The 17,761-nt window shown below is 40.7% G+C and overlaps 1 protein-coding gene and 1 pseudogene across 3 annotated transcripts in view; one reads left to right on the top strand and one right to left on the bottom strand.

Annotated features, from left to right (window-relative positions):
* The window catches only part of Ncald (neurocalcin delta), a 395,542-nt gene that overhangs the window by 172,880 nt on the left and 204,901 nt on the right, over positions 1-17,761 (bottom strand). For 2 of the 3 annotated variants that reach the window (XM_013012593.1, XM_013012594.1), the window contains exon 3: positions 3,062-3,142. The gene's annotated coding sequence lies outside the window, so the exon portion shown is untranslated. Of the gene's footprint in view, positions 1-3,061; positions 3,168-17,761 lie in introns of those variants that run through there. The other variant, XM_013012595.1, reaches the window with a different exon arrangement.
* On the top strand, positions 5,823-7,990 carry LOC105982712 (annotated as a pseudogene).

Below are 17,761 nucleotides of genomic sequence, written 5' to 3'. Positions count from 1 at the left end.
TCTAATGCATTTATAAGATTATCTCTTTGTTGCTTTGTATGTCCCTCCCCCACAGTATAACCCCTGCTTTCACTGTATTTGATGTCAGTATAATTTGTGGAGGGGAAGGGGAAAAACAAGTTGTTTAAGTAAGGACACAGGTGGACCCTTTGCAACAATGAGAAGTACAAGTTGTCATATCGAAAACGAACTTTACAACTTTGGGGGGGAGGATTAGGTGGGAGGGGGCAGAGGCAGGCTGGGAAGGGATGTGAAGGGTAAGCAAAGGAGGAGGCTACAATGCTTGATAAGAAATGTAGTCATTATCTTGCCCATGTAATTGTAACCCCTCTGTATAGTATGTTCACAATAAAAAATAAAAAAATAAATCATGCCTTCTTGTTTGCCATTAATATCTTATCATTTTCCACAGTTAGCCACATAGCAAGTGCTTGATCGATACTGAACAAATAAATGAATTATTTTTCTAGGAATATGATCTGTACCAAGTATGTGTGTACATGCTAAACCACATCTTTCTTAATAAGTGGTTCATCAATGCTTTCTGTTAACTAGAGCCATCATTTCTCCATGGCAATCTACTTTCTTCTACCTCTATATGACAGAGGACTTGCTACCAAATTGCTGGGAAATCAACTGCTCCCTTTCTATTCTTTTTCTACATACTAATTAAAAGGCAGCTTTGTTTTTGTTTTCTGCTGAAATTATTGTCTGTTTGGGCATGAAAAACATGATGGAGTAGAAAATGGTAGGCAGGGAATCAGTTACTTAGATGATCAGTATTTGTCTCCATGTCTATATTCAAAAACATCTGGAAGCCTACTTTAATTATCCTCTGGATATTTGGTATCTTGTGCTGAGAAATCTCTGAGTTAATCTCTCTCCATTATTATTGTTCCTGAATGAAAGGTTTCCTGTTGACAAAACAGGTGCTTTGTGATAGAGGGGATTTATGGGACATTGAAAATAAAATATCAGAGCTCTACAGCTAAGAAGATTACACCATTCCTTCTTCTAAGAGAAGTAGAAAAGTGGTAAGCACTGCAGAGACCTGCAGGAAAATATAATTGCATCCAACACATTGTAAGGAGAAGCTAGTCACCTGGGAATCAGAGGGAAGAGTTTGAATTTCTTGGGGATCTAAAGAAAATTATCCTGGTTTCCAGGGACTAAAGAGACCCTTCCAGGCCAAAAGATGTTAGCAATAATCATAACCCTACAGTCTATTCATATACCTTAAAATAATTTCCTTTCTATTGTCTGTATCTCTGTTACTATGTAACTTAGTACAAATTTAATCCACAGGGGTTCTTTTGTGGATTTTTTTTGTATACGAAATACAGGAAGTGTTGGCTAACTTATACCATACTTTTAGAAAGCCCGTTAGGAAGCCTAATTTCAGTTACAGCTCACCTAAACTGCTTTCCTTTGAGTCTGACAGATGCTATGAATGTGAACCATGGACCCTTGTGACTTCTCCTTGTCCCACATCAATCAAGTTTAATTTAGGTTCACTCTAGAAGGGAATCCATGGAGAGAACTAAGCTGTCCCTGAGATAACAGGCACAAGGACAGGAGGGGGGGCCCAGATGCTTGAAACAAGAAAGACCAAAAGCCAATAGCATCATACTCTCTATACCTTCACATCAACGACAACGTTAGCGCCTTGTTTTTCACTCATGCTTTACCATCTTAGCCCAAAATACACATTTTCCTACGATAATTCAAATAGGGTGTAAGAAAGCTCTGGTGGCAACTGCCTACATGTAGGCTTATGGCATCCATAAGTAATTCAAGCAAAATCTCAGAAGAAAAAAGCACTTTGGGGATGACCTGATCTTAGCCAATTTAAATGCACACTTCTGTCTTGCCCGTCTACGTTCTCAATGCTGTTGGTGCAGGGGAGAGGTGGGGAGAGGTAGTAGACATTGTTTACATGACTTCAAGTAGTTCATCACTGTCCTATAGAGTTCATTAAAACCACTGCCTCCTCAGATTTGGAACTGAGACCTTTCATTTTCTTTCTTGTTACATCCAGATGAGCTATGCTGTTCATTGAATACTTAATCAAACCACAGATTAATGGAGGAGAAGAAGTGGAAAGAGAGAGCAAACAAATTGAAATTTCATTTTACATCTATTAAGTTCTCTTCCCAGCATCAGCAAATATACAAAAAGCTTTTGTCCTTGTCTCTGTTTATTTTACTTTTTCAATTTATTACATGCACACACACACATACACACATACCTATTTGTCCAAGAAAATATTCAATTAATAGCATGTCTTATTTTTAATTGGCACAGAAAGCATGACCAAGGCCCAAGTCATACTACCTGACTGCAAATCTTGGCTGGCTCTCAACTGGGGCTATTAGCCTATTTTGATATTTTTCCAAGAAATTCATATACAAGTAGCTTTCCTTTCCTAAAAAGCCAGTTTCCTAAATATACAATGAGATGGCTTTTGAGACTCAACTTGACAAATTAGGAAAGTAATAACATCCCTACCTAAGCAGGAAATTCACTATGACTACTGCTCTAATGATACTGTAATAGGTTTTCAGAAGAATCTTTTCTAAATTAGAAAACATTCCATTTATTTGTTTCACAATATCATTGTCAGTTTTCCATAGCAAAGTAGTAGATTCAGAAGGTAATGAGGAGCAAACAAAGCCTTTCTTTCCGGGAAACAAGAAACCAGGGTTTTATTTCACTATCAAATCTCTCATTTCATCTTGCTTTTTGTTTTGTTGGGTTTGTTTTCATAGATCTCTCTGGCATTTAAATAGTTTCCTACTTAATCCGTCACAGTAGGAGAGAACAAGAATTCTGAAAATGAGAACAAGTGTTGACCTTCCTTTTGGGTCTCACACAAACTCATCTTAAGTTAAAAATGGAAATGGTTCTCCCAGGACAGCTTTAATAACAGATTGTTAGCTTGTGCTTTCTATTTACCAAACACAAACATGACCACACGACAAACTCACCAGAATTTGATATCTGCATTTTGAATCAGAATTTATACAATCTAATATTCCACAAGGTTAAAAAGTTAACTCACGGTGTGCAGTCACTCAGTGCTCCAGACTCAGAACTTCCTCTGTGTCAGTGCAGATTTTCCAGCAGCTCAACCACCCTGCAACTGAGATCACTCATAGTTAGGGAAAGTGTTATTGAACATTTGACAGCTGGAGAGACTTTAGGTTAGGCTGATACTTTTATTACTTCTGTAGTTGCCTCTGCAAACAGGAAACAGGAAACACACCTACAAAACCACTAACATCCTTCAGCTTCATTGGTCTTTGGTTCAAAATACTCAGGAGAGAGTCTTGTGCCAGAGAGGTAATAGGTACAGTCCCCCTAAAGACCAAAAAGGGGGCTCAGCATTTCCCAGTCTAAAATAATTTAATGTTATGCAGGCAAAGTGTTACTGGGAGAAATAGGCATTTAATTACACTCAGGCCTCAATGGTCTTAATGCAGGCAGGACTAAAAACTTCAAAATAAATTTACTCAGGGACATACATATTAAATAATATAAAAATATATAAATTTGTTAAAATAATAAATAATAAAAGTAATACTATATCTTTCATGGGATTTACAGAGGAGCTATCACTTAGAAATCTTTTGATTATAACAAAAAAACCCTACAACTCACATCTATAAATAGCAAAGCAAGGAAAGATTATTGGATCACTGAGCTTGGGCGCAAAACAAAACAAATCAGAAATAGGGTTTGTTTTGGGAAACCACATTTTGCTGTGGTTTTTTGCTCTGCAATGCTCTTGACACAAGTATTCTCTGTGACTGACATCATCCTTAGACTTCCCCCTTCTTGGTACAAAATGTGACCGAAACCCTTCTAGATCATCCATCCATCCCTCATCCATTTGGGCAGCAGTTACATGGCAGTCCCAAACAGAGTTCTGAGTCACTCGGATGGCCTGTTGCTGAATCAGTCATTTTTCTTCAACTAATCCAAGGCCATTGCCAAGGTAAGGGTACAGTCAAACTAAAGAAAAATTCCATGAAGAGACATGCAGGGTTCTTTAAGGAAGGTCAAGGGAAAATGTATTTGTGTTGATGGATCAGTGCATACCTACCACAACTATACTCCACAATAAACTGAAAACTGAGGATATTGATCCATAAAAACACTAGTGCTTGGATTGTCACATGATATCTGTAAAAGAATTAGCTAAGGTTCAATAGATATTGGTTTCCCAAGGCTTTGCATTTAGTTGCATTCTCTGTTAACAATGGATTTGCTGTCTGAGAAAATGCTGTCTGAGTATTTCCATTCTTCATAAAATGCATTTAGAGTATATGAAAAACTCTTGCATTGGACCTTCTGTTTTATTATTCCAACAACCCTGCCACAGGTAGGCAGACATCAATGACAGACGCTTAGACCATGGGACAGACAGCTGGATCCTCTCCAATGCTTAGTCAAACCTTTTACTTTCCAGATCATCAATTTTGCTCAAGAAAGGAACTTTCCGGGCTAAAACTACCAATGAGGATGATGGCCATGTAAAAGCAGTTTGGGCTCTAGAGATATAAATGAAAATTCCCAGGCAGGTCTCTTGGAAAGCTCTCTCAAAGGAACCTGACCCTCACATCATGTCTTCATTACGCTTGAGGCCTTGATACAATGCTGGAGAATGAATTATATCTTGAAGACAACAGCTACATTTGGTAAAGTCTAAACTAAAGGTGTCTACACTGGCCTTCTTTCACTGCTCCTAGGCTGTTGTATGAGGAAAATTAAACTCTATTTGGTTAAGCCACTGAAGACAGGCTCTTGTTACAAGCCACTGAACATAATCTTAACTGATAGCAAGTAGTTGCCCAACTAGGTAAGATCAGGGCTTAAACCTAGGATTCTGGACTGCCATATTTCCAATAAATTACCTTGCCTCTCCAATAGCACATCAGTTCTCTGCATCCTATAAAAACAGGCTTTAAAATGTATGCTTTCTTCTTCATCTACAACAGGTCTATATGATTTGGGTCATAGTTCAAATGGTAAGAGGGGATTTATTGTCTTTTTTTTTAACTTTTCAACACATGGTACTCAAACACAAACTTGCTAAAGTGTGAAATGCCCTAGCTTGAGCAAAGAAACCTGTCATTTTACCAGATTTTCATCCAAAGCTGCTTAGGGGAGAATTAGCTATCTTTTCAAATCTTGCTACAGACAAGTTTCTATCTTTAGCTTCTCATTCACTCAGCTATTAAAAAATAACAGAACCCTCATGAAGTCTGGAATAACTTACTGAGCCAAGGAGAACCATACCCCAGGATCAATTCCAGAAGGATTAAGGGTTTAACTGTGAAAAGCAAAAGGCTTAAACGTTTAGAGAGAAATATAGAAGAATAATTTTTTTCTGACCTCAAAATAGGAAAGGAGTACTGAGGGCACAAAAGTGCTAATCATGAAAAGGAAGACTGATTAATTTGCAAGTATAACATTAAGAATATGTGTTGTTCAATCAAACAAGACAATAAAGAATGCAAAGGACAAACCAGTATTGATAACAAGTTTGCAAACAAAATGAACAGAAGACTAGCATTCCAATTATAAAAAGAAATGTTACAAACCAGTCATAATAACACAACACAATAGAATGATGAGCAAAAGACCTGACAGGCATGTCACAGAGAAAGACATGCATGGTAAATGGACTATGAAGAGATGAGTGACCTCATTTGTAATCAAGAATATGAAGAGAGGGGAAAAAAAAGCGGAGGCAACCCTGAGAAACTTGAAATCGTTATTTATTTTCCGTCCTCCATTAGAGTTCCTGGAAAGCCCTCATGACCACCCTCCAAGCCACAAAGCACCCCCGCCTCCCAGGTGTATCTCCCATTCCTAACAAGATTCCCATCTGCTCTCAGAGACACCCGCCTTTCTCCACAGTGCAGCTGGACACCCTGCACCAGGAGAACCAGGATCCAAGGAGCCTGGTGCAGAAGCCACCACTCGGTATTCAACGCTCCCTCGTTGACTCAGCAAGCCCCAGGTTGAAAGCCACACACCCAATAGAAAAGTCACGAAGTTTGGTGGGGATTACTCAACCCCGGAACCTCTTGGAAGAGCTCAGGCCTAGCCCTGGGAGACAAAATGTGGGGCCTGGGCCCCCTCCCCCGACAGGGGCTCCAGAGGCCATAGAGTTTGTAGCTGACCCTGCAGCCTTGGCCACCATCCTGTCAGGGGGTGAAGGGCCATCCCCTGGAGCGCCAGTCTAGTCTGGCTCAAAGAGTACTGGTTTGAGGGAGCAAGGAAGGCACCATCCGGAGAGGTCAGAATGCTTGGGCTTCTGCATACCTAGCCCCCAGAACCCCCATCCTCCAACTGGACTCTGCTAGGGCTTCTTGCTTCTCAAGGTTGGAGGGACCAGGACCTCAAGGCCGGATTTTGTGCCCCCAGAGGCTAGAAGCTCTGAATCCACCTTCAGGATCTTCCCTTCAGTCTACTTGTCCTAGCTTACAGGAGTTAAGAAGAGAGACAAGAAGGCAGCAGCTGGACTTCAGTGAAACAGGTCTCAAGATTGCTCTTGGAGACCCCTGTGCAACCTGTTTCCCCTCTCTTTGAAGAACATGAGGTTATCTCTCACTCTGATGAAGGAGGAGGAGCCCTCCTGGGTTTGGCCCAGCGAGTACCATTAAGAGAAACACAGGAGATAACACAAACCAGGGTCAGTGGTGATTCTCACGGGATGCCTTTCCCCTACCCCTTTGGCCCAGCCTATGCCTGGCCGTGTGGTGCCACTGTCTGTCACCCACCCATCACCCTTTGATGGGCACAGAGGGTACCATCTCCTGGCCTCCCAACTCTGACTCCATATTCATTATTGAAACACCTTGCTGTTCGACCCAAAGTCCAATTCACTCCCATTGGATCAGTCCCCAGAGTTCAGCAAGCCCAATGGTCCAGTGGCCTATCTCCTCAGTCTTGTCCTGGAGAGCCTGCCACACCCTGGGAGCAGATTGCTGTACAGTTGTTTGACCAGGATGGTTGTGTCAGGATGCAGGAGAGGTCTGGGTACCCAACGATGACAAATCCTTCTGGACCACACCCAAGTCAAAACCCCAACCTCCAAGAACTGGGATGCAGCGCATCAGTATCCTGCAGCAGCTGTTGCAGCAGGCGATGGAGGGGCTGGCAATGGGCAAGTGTGTTCCTCTTAATGGAGGCTCCTCTCTGGATATGGCTGAACTTCAGCCTCTCCTGATTGAGATGTTGAAAACTCTGAATGCCCCAGACCATAATACTGGAACATCCTACCTTCCTGGACTGTCAAAGCACTCTGGGCTGCTAGAGCCCTGCCTTCCAGAGGAGCGTGAGGAACCACAGCCCTTTTCTGGAGTAGAAGCTGAAATGGCACATTGCCCTCCACCAGAGCCAGGGCCCCCAGAATCTTGCTGTAGGATTGGGCCAGAGACATCAGAGTTCTCCTCCCAGGAACAGCCTGAGATCCCAGAGCCTTGTACTTCAGCACTACCTGGACTCCATCAGTCTAGTCCCCATGAGCAACATGCTGGACTCCCAGAGGCCTGCCCTAGGGTAGAGCAGGGAGCATCAGTAGCCTACTACTCCCTGGAACCTAAAAGCCCAGATTCCACCCTGTGGCTCCGAAGCAATCAGGGGACACCGGCAACCACCAGCCTGACTTTCCCTTCCCAATACCCACTTTGTGCCAGCCCCCCTATCCACTCACTTCAGTCTCAGAAGCCCCCGACAGGCCAGGCAGGCCCCAGCAGTCTGGCTCCTCCAACACTGGCCCTGAGGCAACGTCTCAAAGCCTGTCTCACTGCCATCCACCACTCCCATGAGGCCTGCCTGGAGGATGAGTGTGCCTTCTACGCCAGCCAGCACCACTCGAGTCTGCACCAACCCTGTGGCCAAGTTGCTTGAATGGCAAGAAGCCCGGCATTTTATTCCAGTTGGTTCTGCGTTTCATTCCAGTTGGTTCTGCCTCTAGGACTCTACATCATGAAGCTCCAGCCTTCACCTGCTCCTGCCCTTCTGAGCTCACCTTCTAGCCTGTATTTATTGTTGGACTACCAATAGAACTCAGTACTAACACCCTTTTAACCCTTAATAAAGTTTCAAAAAGAAAGAATATGAAGAGAAAACTAAACTCTCTGGCAAATTGATATAAACACTGGAAATGATTTGCTTGCACAGATTTGAATGCTCCTATACCCTCCATCAAGTCCACTCCTAAGTGAATTCGGGGGTTTTTTTTGTTTTGTTTTGTCTGTCATGGGGCCTGAATTCTGGGCGTGGACGCTGTCCCTCAGCTCTTCAGCTCAAGACTAGCGCTCTACCACTTGAGCCACAGTGCCACTTCCAGCTTTTTCTGCTTATGTGGTGCTGAGGAATTGAACCTCATTGGGCCTAATGCATGCAAGAAAAGCACTCTACCACTGAGCCACCTTCCCAGCCCCCTAAGTGAATTCTTTAGTGCTGTGGATGGAGTGAGCGGTAATGTCCCCTCCAAAACCCATCCTGAAACTTGATCTTCATTCCAACTGTATTGAAAGGGAAGTGACTGAGTCATAAGGGCTCTCTCTGTCTTCAGAATGGATGAGTATCTTATAAAAAGGCTCTGATATCCCTCAGTAGATGAATGGATCAAGAAAATGTGGTATATATATATATATACACAATGGAATTCTATGCCTCCATCAGAAAGAATGACATTGCCCCATTTGTTAGGAAATGGAAAGACTTGGAAAAAATTATATTAAGTGAAGTAAGCCAGGCCCAAAGAAACATAGGTCCCATGGTTTCCCTTATTTGTAATATCTAGTATATGTATGAGTCAAGCGGAAAAGGTCAGATAATGTGATGTCAGGAAAATGAACCGTTAGATGTGTATTTTAATGTTTTTTTCTTTCATGCATGTGTTTCTAACGCATTTATAAGATTATCTCTTTGTTGCTTTGTAGGTCCCTCCCCCACAGTATAACCCCTGCTTTCACTATATTTGATGTCAGTATAACTTATGGAGGAGATGGGGAAAAACCAGTTGTTTAAGGATACAGGTGGACCTCTTGCAACAATGAGAAGTACAAGTTGTCATGTCCAAAACGAGCTTTACAACGTCGGTGCGGGGGGGGGGGGGGAAGGGGGGGAAGGAGAAGGATTGGGATTGGGGGGGGGGGGAGGCTGAGAAGGGATGTGAAGGATAAACAAAGGAGGAGGCTGCAATGCTTGGTAAGAAATGTACGCATTATCCTGCCCATGTAATTGTAACTCCTCTGTACAGTATGTTCACAAATAAAATTAAATTAAATTAAAAAAATAAAAAGGCTCTGGGTTGAAGGGAGAGCCCGTCTGCCCTTCTACCCTTGCACCATGTAAAGACACAGCACTGTCCTCTCCTGAGGATGTAGTAGTAACACTTCCAATGAATGAAAATGTATTATTTGGCTTTTTTATGCTTGCCATGTCTTGCTTAGTATGATTTCATTTTCATCTATTTTCCTGCAAATGACATTATTTCACTTTTCTTTATGGCTGCATAAAAGGCTATGGTATATATGTACATAGCTTTTTTATTCATCACTATCTTTTGTGGAGGCATTCAGCTAATTCCACAGTTGGGCTGTTTTGAACACAGCTGCAACGTAACATGAGGATGCAGGTATATTTCTTTCTTTTCTTTTTCTTTTTTGTTTGTTGTTATTGTTGTTGTTGTCAGTCATGGGGCTTGAATTCAGGGCCTGAGTGTTATCCCTAAAATTTTTTGCTCAAGGCTAGCACTCTACCACATTGAGCCACAATTCCACTTCCAGTTTTTGAGTGGTTTAATTGGAGATAAGAGTCTCACAGATTTTCCTGCCCAGGCTTTTTTCAAACCTCAATTCTCAGATCTCAGCCTCCTAAGACTAGCATTACAGGTGTGAGCCACTAGTGCCCCACACAGGTGTATTTCTTGTATACTGAGTTATACTCTTTTGGATAGATGCCCAATAGCAAGGTCAAAAGGTAGATCTATTTTTTGCTTCTTACAGATTCTCCATACTTGTTTCCATAGAGGTTACAGTTACTTGATATTTATTTCTTTTACATATATTTCTTTTACATATATTTCGTTTATGGCTAAGGATATTAAACATTTCTTTGTGTGCCTATTAGCTATTTGTATACTTTCTTCTGAGAACTTTATGTTAAATTTATTTGCAATTTATTAATTGGGTTATTTGTTGTTGTACTGTTTAATTTGTAAAGTTCTTAGTGTATTCTGGATGGTAATCTTTATTCGTAGAATAACTGGAAGGATTTTTCTCCCATTCCATGGGCTGTCCCTTGATTCTGGTAATTGTTTCTTTTGCTGTACAGAAACTTTTTAGTTTGATGTATTCCTATTTTTCATAGTTTGATCTTATGTTCTTGTCTATTGTGATCTTATTCAGAAAATAATTATCTGTGCTTATATTTTCCAGAGTTTTCCCCATGTTTTTCAATAGTAGTTTCAAAGATTCAGATATTGCATTGAGATCTTTAGTCGGGGATGGGAATTTGGCTTAGTGGTAGAGTGCTTGCCTAGCATGCATGAAACCCTAGGTTAGATTCCTCAGTAGCACATGAACAGAAAAAGCCAAAAGTGGCTCTGTGACCCAAGTGGTAGAGTGCTAACCTTGAGCAAAAGAAGCTCAGGCACAATGCCAAGGCTCTGAGGTCAAGCCCCAGAACTGGCAAAAAAAAAAAAAAAGTCTTTGGTCCATTTGAGTTGGTTTCTGTACAGCATAAGAGAAGGGTCTAGTTTTAGTCTCCTGAATGTAGATAGCCAGTTTCCCCAGCACCATTTGTTGAAGGGATTGTCTTTTTATCCCAGTGTATGTTTTTTACCCCTTTGTTAAAAATTAGGTGGCAGCCAGGCACTGGTGGCTCATGCCTGTAATCTTAGACTCAGAAGGCTGAGAGCTGATGGTCATGGTTTGAAGCTAGCCTGGGCAGAAAAGTCTGGGATACTCTTATCTCCAATTAGCTACCAAAAAAACCGAAAAGTGGAGTTGTGGTTCAAAGTGGTAGTGCTATAGACTTGAGCAAAAGGTTCAAGGACAGCACCCAGACCCTAAGCTCAAGCCACAACTGAACAAGTATAACAATTGAGGTAGCTATAGCTGTGTGGTTTTATTAATGGGTCTTCTATTCCCTTGGGTTTTTTGTCTGTTTTTGTGCCAGCACCATGCTAATTTTTTATCAATACGGCTCTATAGTATAAAATCTAGAAGTCCAGTATTGTGATATCACCAGCATTTCTCTTCGCGCGCAGGATTGCTTTGCTATGCTTGCCTTCCTTCCTCCTTTCTTTCCTCCTTCCCATCTTTCCTTCCTCCCTTCCTTCCTTCCTCCCTCCCTTCCTCCCTTCCTTTCTAAAAAGTGGCAAAGTTCAGTGAACTGTGTTTTTTTTTAAATCTTATTTTATTGCAAGGATGCTGTTTTAACCCTGATCTTACGGAGTCAATAATGACAGTAGCCAGAGAGGGCAGATTCCCCTTCCACTTTTAAGTGCATTGTTAGCTGCAGGTGTTGGGCAGGCATTCTTGATCAGTTTAGGAAATTTCCCTTCTACCCTTGTTTTTCTGAAAATTTGTATCATGATTGGTTCTTGAATTTTATCAAATTATATTTATGCATCAATTAGTATGAAGTGTTTTTTTACCTTCTTTGGATTTTTATGGTGTCTACATTGATTGCTTTTTCAATTGAAGCAGTTTTGCATACTTGGAATCAATTTCGCTGATTTATGGCATTTAATTATTTTTGAATATTGCCAAACACTATTCATTAATATTTTGACTAGGATTTTTGTATCTATCATTAGGAGAGTTGTTAGCTTCTAGCTTTCTTTTGTCTTTTTGCATTTCAGAATCACCATAACATTAGCTTCATAAATGAATTGGGAAAATGTTAGATCTAATTTATAAATGTACATATAAACACATATGAGACTGCATACAAGTGCATACAAATGTATTAAGTGACGTATGGCATTGGCAAGAGAGAATTCAAATGGTGTAATTCCTGAGAAAAATTCACAATCCAACAAAATGGATACCAGAAAACTGGCACTTGAAAGATGTATGGAGGTATCCAGAGGAAGAGGGTAGAGGAGTGAAGAGAGAAAGGGGAGAGAATTCAGTGCATATCCCCATGACACTAAGAAAAGTGAGAGGAGGGATAGGTTGGGAGGGATGAGGAGAATGATGGAAGGGGTGACATCCATCACGATGCACAGCTCTTACAAACTGACTCATTGAATGGTAATTCCCTGTGTAACTACTTAAACAATGCTTGATAAGAAATGTACTCATTATCTTACCCATGTAATTATAACCTCTCTATACAGTATTTTCACAGTAAAAAAATAACTAAAGATAATACAAATACATTTTTTTAAGTTTCCCCATCTTCTAGTTCCTGGGAGTCGTTTTGAAAAATGGGAATTCGTTTTTTAAATGTTTGGTAGAAACCCTTCTGTAAAGTATTTTCACAATAAAAATTTTTTTAAAAAAATGTTTGGTAGAATTTTCCATTGGGACTAGAACATGCTTTTACTAATGTTCTATTACTAAACCAATTGCTTCAGTTACAAGACTATGTGAATTATTGATTTTATATTGTATGAGCAATATTTGTATTTCCTTGGAAATTCATCTTTCATATAAGTTGTCAAAATTATTCTCTTATTATTCCTTTGCTGTCTGCAAGACTGTAATGAAACCTCTTTTTTTTCCCCTGGCCCTGGGCCTTAACTCTGGGCCTGGGCACTGTCCCTGAACTTTTGTACTTGAGCCACAGCTCCACTTCTGGGTATGTGTATGTGTATGTGTGTGGGGGGGGGGGTTGTGGAGATAACAGTCTCACAGACTTTTATGCCCCAGCTGGCTTTGAACTACGATCCTCCCATCTCAGCCTCCCAGCAGATACTGTAACTATTCTTTTCCCTTTGTCAGTGTTATTGGATTTTTGTCAGTCTTATTGATATTTTGAGTCATTTATTTTTCTATACTGTTTTACTAATTTAAGTAAATCCTTTACCTCCCTTTACATTTGTCTATTTAGATTTTTAACTCAAGGCCTGACTTTTGCTAGGCTGGTAGGCTGGTACAATACCTGTAAGTCATGCCTCTAGCCTTCTTACCTCCCTTTTTAGTCTTTTATTTTGCCAGTCCTGGGGGCTTGAACTCAGGGCCTGGGCACTGTCCCTGAGCTCCTTTTTGCTCAAGGATAGCACTCTATTACTTTGAAGCAAAGCTCCACTCTGGTTTTCTGTGGTTAGCTAGAGATAAGAGTTTCATGGTCATTCCTGTCCTAGCTACCTTCAAACCATGATCATTAGATTTCAGCCTCCTGAGTAGGCCATGAGTACACAGCCCTTTGTAGCCCTTTATAATTTTCTTAAATATTTTTTCTACATACATTGAGAGCTATACAGTTTTATAATTTTTGCTTCAATTAATCAACACTATTTGTTCATGTTAAGTTCATTCTCTTGATCATATTTTTGTTCTTTGTGTTATTCTTCCTTCTTTGTTGATATGCCAAGATTCTTCTTGTACTACTTCCACTTTGGAGAACTTTCTTTATGTCTTTAAGCTAAGATTGTTAGTATAAATTCTAAATTTCTCTCCTCCTGAAAATGTCTTGATTTCCTTTCCAGTTCTGAAGGATGTTTTCACTGGCTATGGTATTCTGGATTGCCAGGTCTTTTCATTCAGTGTTTAAACAATGTGCCACTTCCTTCTAGCCCACATAGTTTCTGATGGGAAATCCTCTGACATTCTCCTCTGACACCACTCCACCTCCCCCACATAGATAAGATATCATCTCTCTGTTGCTGCTTTCAAGATCTTTTTCTTTAACTTCATTTTCAGAAGACGGAAAAATAGGCCACAGTGGACTTTCTTGGACTAGTCCTATTTTTTTTTTTGGGGGGGAGTTGTTTATTCAACTTCTTGACTCTGTAGGTCAAGATCTTTTTACAAATTTGAAGCAATTTCAGCCATTTTTTTCCCTTGACTGCTCTTCTAACCTTGTCCACTTTTTCCTTTCCTTCAATGCTGATGATATACAGTACAGGATTTTTAAGCCTTATAGGCCCCAAAGGCCCTGCTCCTTCTTAAATTTTTCTTCAATTTTCATCTTAAGCCTATTTTTTCCTTGATTGAGTGATATTCATTATCCTATCACAAGGTCACTGGTTCTACTATTATCCTATCCTAAGTTCTCTGTATTCTGCTATTAGGCCACTAACTAAAGTCTCCTTTTGATTTCATTTATTATATTCCCCTAAATTAAACATGACGACAAAGTGGAAAAATATAGAAAGTTCTTGCTTTCATGAAACATCTCTGTTAAAGCAGGATAGCTGCTGTGGCCTTCACTCTAGGGGACAGACAAGAGCTGAGGCAGAAACAAGCAGCGTTTCACAATTAAGTCAGAGTCTACTTCAGTGCTGGACAGCTTTCCTCCCCTGCCTGCTCAGCTACAGCCTTAGCCCACCTTTCTCCAACCCTTGAGCTCTCTCAAATCTCTAACCATTTGTATAGATTTTTCTCTCTTCTGGCATCTGCTTCCCCTTGACTTCTATTTTTTTTTACCTGGCCTCTAACCCATTTCTGCTTGCATACTGACATGTTATGCATAGGTGGCTCCCCTGACCTAGCTCTTTGACCAGGGTTCTTAACCAGTAAAGGCCATCTAGACATTCTAATGGGTTCACATCCACCAAGGAGGCTCTCATTGCTTTGGGGGACTGATATAATGCTCATCTTTCTTTTTTCTCTCTCTCTCCTCTTCAAGGTAGATGGGGGTGATTGATTTTAAAGATCAGAGTCTCCTCTCTCTAGGACACATTTCTCTGAGGTCACAGGCTGCTTCTTATGTGTATTCCTTCCATAGTAAGCCCAGCCCACAGAGGCAGGAAGAGAAATGGGTGGGAGGACAAATTAACACTGAAAAGCTCGATAAACACAGCAAATACTAAAAATAGCTAGACAGCAGTAGTCTACTTTTAGGAATTTCATTTGTGCCTTTGTGTTAGGGATGAAGAAGAGGGAGAGAGGGCTGGGAGAAGAGGCTGGAAATGTTAAGCTCTCTGGAGGTGGAAGCACTGAAGAGCTTCCCAGGCAGACAGCACCACTCAACCCCCTCCCCAAAATAACTCTTCCTCTTTCTCAGCTCTCCCAAGCTTCGGTAGCAATGCAAATGGCTCCCACACAGTGGTGGAAAGGGCATCTCTGCTCTTGCCAGAAGATAGGGAAAGCAGCTAGGAGAAACTGCAGTCTGTTTTGCTCCTCCATCTCTTCTCCCATTTTCAGAATACCCTAGCTATATTTGTGTGTCTGTGTGTGTGTCTGTCTGTGTGCAGGGGCACACCAGTCCTGGAGCTTGAACCCAGGGCCTAAGTGCTGTCTCTGAGGTGTTTTACTCAAGGTTAGCACTTACCCACTTGAGCCACCACTCCACTTCTGGCTTTTTGGTGCTTAATTGGAGATAAGAGCCTTGCAGACTTTCCTGCCCAGGTTGGCTTCGAACCACCATCATCAGATCTCAGCCTCCTGAGTAGCTAGGATAACAGGAATAAGCTATGATCACCCAACCCCTGACTACATTTTGACCTGAGGTTCCAGAAAGCAAAGTGTGATGTGGACTAGAGTGTGTCACTGGTACCTCTGCAATTCTCTGTTATGCTGAGTGTGACCTGGCAAAACCTTAATTCCCCATGATATACCATCTACATGATGGGAACAGTAACTTCATGATAGGAACTCCATGCACCCCCCAAGTAGTTTATTGCTAGGCATTCCTGTTCCCCATTCTAGAACTGCAAATGTATATATGGGAATGATAGTTTCATGGCCTGGCTTAGCAAAATGAAGAAGAGCAAATCTGTTCATTTCTATTTCTGTTATTTTCTCTTCTCGGGTGAGCAATTCCACATGCCATGACTCAACATGGATTGCTGGAGCTGGAGGAAAACACAAGAGGAGGGAAATGAAGTGTTTCCACTTGGACAAATTAGAAACACCTTTGAGCTCTTCATCATGTATTTCCTGCACAATCAGTGAGGAGAGGATATTTTGAGCCTCCTTCATCACATGTCTTCTCAATAGTACCTCTGACCACAAGTAGAAATAGCCTTCTTGCCCTTCTCTACTCTCAAAATGTCCATCTTCTGCTCCATCTTTCATGACTTGTATGAAGAGGGGGAACCCTCCACATATTCCTAAACCCCCTCCACTGTCAACTATATCTCTTTCTATCTTTTCCCACCACCCTTACTCCATCTTGAGGCCATACCTATCTCCCTTTCTCAAAGCTGAAAAGAGTCTCAGCTTCTCTAATCCTGCAAACCTGCATGATTCTATTTTGTTACCCTTTATAATTCCATTGTTCTCTTTCTCTTCTCCATCATACTTCCCAGTGGAAGGATCTACATTGATTAATTCCATCTCACTGCTTTTACTACTTAAGCCACTGTAGATAAACTCTATATGCTTTCTGCAAACAACTTGATGATTGCCAAGCTGACAAATGCAATGGCTGTAACCTTTCTGCCCAAGTTTCCTGAGACCTAATCTGCCCTTTGAGTCCATAATAGTGGAACCTGAGACCTGTCTATCATTCCCAAACTCTACTGTCTCCTCCTCTTCTGACCATCACCTGAATGTGAGCAATTGCCACATCCTAGAGCTGCTAGATTTAGGAAATAACAACATAATTTCTAATTCAATGAGAATTTTCAGATCAACAGCAAATAATACTTCAGTATATCTAAAGTTTTGCACAGTACATTCCTACATTGGAACATTCTTTGTTGATCTAAAATTAAATCTTAAAAGAATTTTCAACTTTTTAATCTTTTTACCTACCATAGTTATTTCTTCAGGGTTCATCTTTTTCTAACTTCTGATTTTGTTGATATTTTCTGTCCATGGCTTTAAGGATTACCATTTCTCAGAAAATATTATTATTGGGGCTGGGAAGGTGGCTCAGTGGAAGAGTGCTTGCCTTGCATGCATGAGGCCCTGGGTTCGATTCCTCAGCACCATATACACAGAAAAGGCTGGAAGTGGTACTGTAGCTCAAGTGGTAAAGCGCTAGCCTTGAGCTAAAGGGCTGAGGAACAGCACCCAGGCCCAAAGTTCAGGCCCCACAACAGACAAAAAAAAATTATTATTATTAATTTGAAAAATAAATCTAGCATTAACTACAATGTGAATTAAATAATTTGAGCTAATCAAAGGGATAATATGATTTCCAATGTTTACAAATAGCATGCTTTGTTAGAAAATGAAAGGAATTAAAGCTTATTTTTTCTTGCATTTTTAATTGCTCTGAGGGACATGCCATTTGCAATGTACTAAACTTACAGTAATTTTTATCTCCTTATTTTACTTGTAGTACTTGATGTAGCTACTTAAAAAGGCAATTGGGAAACGTATGCATGCTGTTTTTTTAAAGTGTTCTGTTTATTTGACTGACAATTTATTTTACCATCTATACAATAAAATTTCTGAAAGTTGTCTTGTGAGCCAAGTTTTTTAAAAAGTTTTAAAAAATAAAAACAGAAAAAAAGAAACTTCATAAATCTTCATCTATGTCACCAATCTCTGTACCTCTCTTCTCACTTCTTCAACTCCTTCCCTTTCCTTCCTTCTCCTTCTTTGTTTTTGTTGTTTTTGTTCTTGTTCCCCTGTCCTGATCGTTCTCCTCCTCCTCCTCCTCCTCC

Source organism: Dipodomys ordii, unplaced genomic scaffold (genome assembly GCF_000151885.1).
Source record: "Dipodomys ordii isolate 6190 unplaced genomic scaffold, Dord_2.0 Scaffold17, whole genome shotgun sequence".
Lineage (NCBI taxonomy): Eukaryota > Metazoa > Chordata > Mammalia > Rodentia > Heteromyidae > Dipodomys > Dipodomys ordii.
This window is presented reverse-complemented; position numbering and strand designations above follow the sequence as displayed.